Source organism: Hyla sarda, unplaced genomic scaffold (assembly GCF_029499605.1).
Source record: "Hyla sarda isolate aHylSar1 unplaced genomic scaffold, aHylSar1.hap1 scaffold_185, whole genome shotgun sequence".
NCBI classification, from domain to species: domain Eukaryota; kingdom Metazoa; phylum Chordata; class Amphibia; order Anura; family Hylidae; genus Hyla; species Hyla sarda.
Window position 1 is genome coordinate 307,185 of NW_026608499.1, and position 7,698 is coordinate 314,882.

A 7,698-nucleotide genomic window follows, 5' to 3' on the forward strand; every position below is an offset into this window, starting at 1 on the left:
TGCACAGGTGTGCTGGCTACTCAAATGATCCAATTAAGGAGGCCATTTAGTCAGCAGCAGCAGAAGTCCTGTGCCTGGACGCTCCAACAGCGGCCAGACACAAGCAGAAGCAGAAGCAGCAGAAGCAGCAGCAGCACCACCTTTTGTTTTTTGGCTGCAGCAGCAGCAAGGCCCACAGGGCTGGCTAGCTGGCTAGCCAGCAAGCAGGTAGCAATGAAAGTAGGAATCTTTCTTTTTAACCCTGTAAGGGGGTGGTGCACTGTACCCGAAGATACTGCCATATCGGGTCAATGCATAGGGCGACGGAAGCAAGCTTCGAAATCGGCCCCCGTTCTCAAAAATCCATTTAATATATGGTCCCCAGATAGGGGACGTATCAGATATTAAACTGATAAGAACAGATTTTTTTTTTTTTTTTTTTTTTTTTTTTTTCTTTTTTTTTTTTCCTCAGTTACAGACTATTGTTCAAGCGATCATCAGGTCACCTACCAAAACTCATCACTTCTAAACAAAGTCTGAAAAAACATCATGCGGAAAAATATCTCAATAAGAAAACTATAAGAGAAGCACAAATTCAAAACCTTGATCAGGATACTTACAACTTTCTCCATTCCTTGTATCTCCAAATCTTTTCAGCCTCTTCCTCTCCCATTCTCTTCTTGTCAAATAGAAAAATAATAAACAACCTTCCAAAAAAAAGTCTCTTCAACTCCCTTGGAGAAATACACACATTTTTAAAAACAAGCAGGTTTCTAGAATCCCATAAAACTTCTTTAAAAACAGAAAATACAATCCAGCTTTCACGTGTGTCCTCTCTCCTGCTAAAATCCTGACCAATAAAAATCTTCTCAAAATTAAAATCAACATATCCCGTGATTGCAGAAAAAAACCTCTGTAGAAGCATAAAAAATTCTCTTGCATAAAAACAGTTCCAAAATAAGTGCACTGTATCCTCCCTGCCTCCACAACCCTCTCTTGGACATTTCTCGCTCACTCTTATTCCTCGTCCATTCAGGAAAGCTCTGGTTGGGAGGCAGCCATGAAAAGTCATCCAGTTTACATCTCTCTGTCTATTCGATAATCCTCTAACATTAAAAAGATTCCAGATCTTCACAGACTGAGCAGTAGTGCAGAATGGTACTTCATATAATCTCTCATTTTTTCTTATTTCATTTTCAATTTTCTTTTTCTCAGGTTTTCCCAGGGAACTCAAACCAAATTGATCACTGAAAGACCTGAGAACCACATAGAAGGTAGGTATAACTTGCGCTATTGGTCTCCTCAGATCCTTCTCACACCAGCCCCATTTGGAAAACAACCATCCTGCCAAATACCTGCTCATGTCTGCCACCCAATTATTGCACTGAGACACTTTATAAATTAAAAGAAAGTAATGAGTCTTTAAAAACAGATTAATATCCGGGAAATTATATCCGCCTTTCTTCACGCTCTTCATCACTTCCTCCCTCTTCATCTTTTCCATCTTTGAACCCCAGAAAAAAATAAACAACTTCCTTGTCATCCTTCTGGTCCATAATTTGCCGGGTGGGAAAACCATTGCAGTATATAATAGTAGTGGCAAAATTACTGCCTTTAAAATCAGAACTTTACCTTTAAGGGACAAGTTTCTCAATTTCCAAAAAGATAATTTCTTCTCTATCTTCTCCTCCAACTTCTCATAACTTTTCCCTCCTTTTAGATTTTTTTCAAAAACAACCCCTAACACTTCAATATCTTCCTTCTCATCCACGCCATCCACCACCACTTTTCCTTGCTTTCCAAAATTACTCAATTGGCACTTCCCCCAATTGACTTTCATACCAGCAATACAACAAAAAATCTTTACATGCAAATTCACTCTGTTAAGATCAGCTTGGGAAGTGCAAGTAAAAACCACATCATCCATGTAACTTAAAACCTTCAAATTCCTTCCATTACTTCCCGGGATAAAAACACCACTCACACATTTGTCCTTCTGTACATTTTTGAGCAAGGCCTCAATGACACAAATGAATAAAATTGGGGAGAGTGGGCATCCCTGTCGTACTCCTGATAAAATATTAAAACCCGGCCCCACATGTCCATTGACTAAAATCTGACTTGTTGCCCCATAATAAAAACTTTTAATCACAAACAGTAGCTTCTCAGGAATACCCATATGCTTTAAAACCATAAACATAAAATCATGAGCAACTCTGTCATAAGCTTTTTCAAAATCAATGGATTCCACAAAAAGTGCATTCTTATTAAAATTACTATAATAAATAGAGTCTCTTAAAACTAATAAATTATCAGTTATTCTCCTATTTGGCACTGCACAAACTTGGTATTCTCCAACAAGGTGCTCAACTATGTCACTCATCCTGTTCGCCACAATCTTTGCAATGATCTTATAATCTGTATTCAATAATGTGATCGGCCTCCAGTTTTTCAAATCTCTTTCATCACCTTTCTTATGTATCAAGGTAATAACTCCTTTCTTCATAGACTCCGCTAAAATACCTGAGTTAAAAACATATTGCACCACCCGTGTAAAATCTTGCTTTAAAATATGCCAAAAAACTGAATAAAACTCAAAGGGGAGGCCATCACAGCCCGGTGTCTTCCCTTTCGCTGTCTTGTCCAGAGCCTGCTTGATCTCCCCTTCACAAACTTCCTCAATTAAAAATGCACTTTTTCCTTCAGGGACATTATTCTCTAAAATATTACAATAATCATTCATCTCCGTCTCACTGGCTCTGCTCTTATTACTAAAAAGTGTTTCATAAAATCTGCCAATCTCCTTCACCATCTCATCACCAACAACTTCCCCTGTAGGAGTTAAAACAGACTTAAAAACACCCCTAGCATTAAAACATTTTTTAAAGAAATATCTTGTACATTGTTCATTTTCCTCCAAATGTTGAACTTTGGATTTAAAAACAATATTTCTACCTCTTTCCAACAACCTGTTCTTCATCTCAATTTTCACCTTCTCAATTTCCTCCTCCACCTCCACACCAACATGTTTAAACTTAAAGAGAGTTTCTAAACGTGAGATAAGCCTTTCATAACCCCTCCTCTTTTCTTGTGCCCTCCTTATGCAAATGAACTTAAAATACTTAGCAAACTCACTTTTTGCCCAATCCCACCAAGCTAAAACATTACTAAAAACAGATTGTTTAGAAGTACAAGATAAAAAAAAATCTTTAAAACCGGCCATTACTTCTTCATCTTCTAATAGACTTACATTTAATTTCCAGAGCCCTCTACCAAAATGAAAGGACTCTGCAATACTTATTTCTGCCGACACCATCTTATGATCTAAGAAAGTTGACATCATTTGATTGCACCGGACCACCTTAATCCCCTCAGAGACAAGAATGTAATCAATCCGGGATTTACAGCGGCCACTATCTGATATATAGGTGTATCTTTCATCAGTGCTAACCATCAGTCCCACATCAGAATAATGTAAGTCTTGAATAATTTGGTTTAAAACATTTGAAGTAATATCAGTTCTAACCTTAGCAGAGCTCTCACGATCATTGACGGATCTAATGCAGTTAAAATCACCAACAATAATAGTACCATCACGACCAGGAATAAAAAGTTTAAGAGACTCTAAAAATAACACACGTGCCTGTTTTTCTGCTGGCGCATATACATTAAAAACTCTCATTCTCTGGCCTAAAAACTCAAAATTTAAAACCATACAACGACCTGGTACTAAAACTTGGCAATTTAAAACTTTAATGTCCCTGTTACACAATAAAATCCCCACACCTTCATTTTTATTCTCTGTGCATGTAGACCAAAAAGACTGCCCTCTCTTCCATTCATCTACATAAGGTGCAGACTTAATTGCACACTCCTGTAAACAAAATATATCTCCCTTCACATTCTCCAAAAAATCAAAAACTGCTGCTCTTCTGATGGTTGTTCCTATACTCCGAACATTAAGAGTAGCCACAACCAATGCCATTAAAAAGGAAAGAAGGCAATCCATTTTCTTAACATCCATTTTAACTAGAAGTTAGTATTCTGACCTTCAACCTTCCTTAGCAGCATCCCATAGCAATCAGGCGACCCCACTTGAGAGTCCCTGTCTATCATTTCCTCACCTCCATACACAGGATCCGTCTGATCCCCTGACCAACTCCCTTTCTTACACCTTTTACTTTTACCTTGAAAGCCTCCATTTGCATCTTCATCTTCATCTTCCCCCTCCTCCTCCTCCTTCTCCTCCTCTTCAGATGTTACATTCTCCTCCCCACTAATCACCCTCTGCCCAGGTGTTAGGGATCTCTCACTCTCATTCTCCTGAAACTCCATCCCCTCCTCCTCCCCCACCACTGGGTTTGGGCATTCAAAATCCTCAATTGTTTCTTCACATGGGGGAACCTCCCTACACACAGTCTCCACACTCTCCACCACTTTCTCTTTTTTCCCTTTACGGGCTTTCTTCTTACTAACCTCAGTAAACTCTTCACCAACACCAGTCTCCTCACAATGCACACCAGTGGAGTCACCCTCCTCCCCTTTTCCAGATTTTTCCTGAGTATTCATGTGCTGCACTGTCACACCTGCTGCACTCCCTTTTACAGAGTTCTCGTCAATCACCTGAGTCACCTCAGCATTCACACCAAAAACACGTGGAAATGGCCTTTCTCCTCTTTCCTCTCTTCTATTTCCTGCTGCGTCAGCATAGCTCATTTTCTTTCTATACCATAAACTGCATCCTCTAGCCAAATGCTCCTCACTACCACAGATATCACACGTTTTCTTCTCAGTACATTCACCCGAGTTGTGACCTGATTTCCCACAATTCCTGCAGCATACTCCTTGCTCAGGGCAAGACTCCTGTACATGTCCATAAGCGTGACAACGTCTACAGTACTGCAACTGTCCTTCATAAAAACAAAAACCTCTTTCTCCTCCAATAGAAAATACCTGTGGTATACTCTTCCTTCCCTCTTCCATTCCTTCGTCCTTTTTAAATTTTACAACAAATTTCCTTTTGCAATTAAAGTACCCATGTCTGTTCTTGAGTCTTCCAAGAAATTTAACTTCATCACAATATCGGTACAAAAAATTGGTCACCATCTCATCCGAAACCTTCGGGTTGTACATATGGACTATAACAACCTTAGACATATTCATGAATAATGGTTCCACTTTCACCTTACTCATTATAGCTGGCTCATTCCTCCTCTTCATCACTTCTAAGTCCATGTAGACCCTCTGGCAAACCTCAGAATCATAAAAGGTTATATCGTAAATCCCTTGCCTAGGGAAATCTTGCATAGCGATTACATGCCATACCTGAAGGTACTGGAGCTTGCGAAGAATCTCCAGCACAACTTGATCCAATCCAATCGTCCCCCGGTGTTCGCCAGGAACGTAAATCCGCACCGTATCCTCGAGTCCTCGAGTCCTCTCTCCGCTCATTTTTGCAGGTTAAGATACCCACTATCGCAACCCAGTAACAATCCAGGGCCCCCCGCAAAAGAGGGCCCCGATCACCACCCCTTCCGACTCCTACCCTGCCCGGTAAACCGCACAGGATCTTAGCCAAAAGGCCGAGAAGCGATAACCGTGAAAGGGGCGGGCCCAACAAGGTGCCCTTCATGGGCACTATCACTGCTTGCTGTCAGGGAGGCTGCCAGACAATTTTCCATGCACACTCTGGGCTGGGGGGCAGTCAACCACCAGTACACACAGCAGAACCTAAACCCATACCATTATTGCTAAGCAGCAAGACAGGGGCCCATTGCACTCCCACGGGGCCTTTTTAAATGCAATCCATAACCCGGATTTGCCAGGAACCCTTCTTACTCCTCCTACTTGCATGTGACACTGGGCTTAGGATCTGCATAGGAAACACACACACAAGCACACACCTACCTTTGTTGCCTGCAGATGCCTCCTTGGCTGTCCCCAAACGGTATCAAACCAACACCCACGGGAAGCTGTAAGCATAGAGGACATGCCTGCACCCCATTGGACTTACCTGTGTGGGGGTATACCCGGGTTATTTGACAACCTATGGCGGTGATGGTTCTGCTCAGGCAGAGCAGTGCTGATGCTCCTCATAAAGCTGTCGCTGCTGTGAAGGTTCTAGGTGACATCACAAATCCCTATGGTTACATACACAACAAAGCTGGGTTGTTGTTGTTTACACTCTGCAAGGCCTGTGGAAGTGAGTGACATCATAGCACTGTAGTTCTGAGGGTTCTAGATGGATGCAACAATCTCCTGTTGCTTCTATGAAGGCCATAATAGACGACATCACCAAACAGCTCCATAGTCACATACACAGCAAAGGAGAGATGTTGTTTACACCTAGTGATGTCAGTGGTATTGAGTGACATCACAGCACAGTGCTAAGGCTCCTGGGCCTGGACACAGCAGCGGCTGCAATATCTCAACGGAGAATACGTTTATATATATGTGTGTGTCACGATGCCGGCTGGCAGGTAGTGGATCCTCTGTGCCAGAGAGGGATTGGCGTGGACCGTGCTAGTGGATCGGTTCTAAGTCACTACTGGTTTTCACCAGAGCCCGCCGCAAAGCGGGATGGTCTTGCTGCGGCGGTAGTGACCAGGTCGTATCCACTAGCAACGGCTCTACCTCTCTGGCTGCTGAAGATAGGCGCGGTACAAGGGAGTAGACAGAAGCAAGGTCGGACGTAGCAGAAGGTCGGGGCAGGCAGCAAGGATCGTAGTCAGGGGCAACGGCAGGAGGTCTGGAACACAGGCTAGGAACACACTAGGAAACGCTTTCACTGGCACGATGGCAACAAGATCCGGCGAGGGAGTGAAGGGGAAGTGAGATGATATAGGGAAGTGCACAGGTGATAACACTAATTGGAACCACTGCGCCAATCAGCGGCGCAGTGGCCCTTTAAATCGCAAAGACCCGGCGCGCGCGCGCCCTAGGGAGCGGGGCCGCGCGCGCCGGGACAGGACAGACGGAGAGCGAGTCAGGTACGGGAGCCGGGGTGCGCATCGCGAGCGGGCGCTACCCGCATCGCGAATCGCATCCCGGCTGGAGGCGGTATCGCAGCGCCCCGGGTCAGTGGAACTGACCGGAGCGCTGCAGTGAGAAGAGTGTAGCGAGCGCTCCGGGGAGGAGCGGGGACCCGGAGTGCTCGGCGTAACAGTACCCCCCCCCCTTGGGTCTCCCCCTCTTCTTGGGGCCTGAGAACCTGAGGACCAGACTTTTGTCCAGGATATTGTCCTCAGGTTCCCAGGACCTCTCTTCGGGACCACAACCCTCCCAATCCACTAAAAAGAAGGTTTTCCCTCTGACCTTTTTAGATGCTAAAATCTCTTTGACGGAGAAGATGTCCGAGGAGCCGGAGACAGGAGTGGGAGGAACAGATTTGGGAGAGAAACGGTTAATGATAAGTGGTTTAAGAAGAGAAACGTGAAAGGCATTAGGAATACGAAGAGAAGGAGGAAGAAGAAGTTCGTAAGAGACAGGATTAATCTGGCGCAAAATTTTGAAAGGACCAAGATAGCGTGGTCCCAACTTATAGCTAGGGACACGGAAGCGGACATATTTAGCGGAGAGCCATACCTTGTCTCCAGGGGAAAAAATGGGAGGAGCTCTTCTTTTCTTATCCGCAAATTTCTTCATGCGTGAAGAAGCCTGTAAGTGAGAATTTTGGGTCTCTCTCCATATGATGGAAAGATCACGAGAAATTTCATCCAC

General features: G+C 43.7%; 1 pseudogene; it reads right to left on the reverse strand.

The window, feature by feature from the left end:
* Window positions 1-249: 249 nt before the first annotated feature.
* On the reverse strand, window positions 250-462 carry LOC130314922 (U2 spliceosomal RNA; annotated as a pseudogene).
* Window positions 463-7,698: the final 7,236 nt, after the last annotated feature.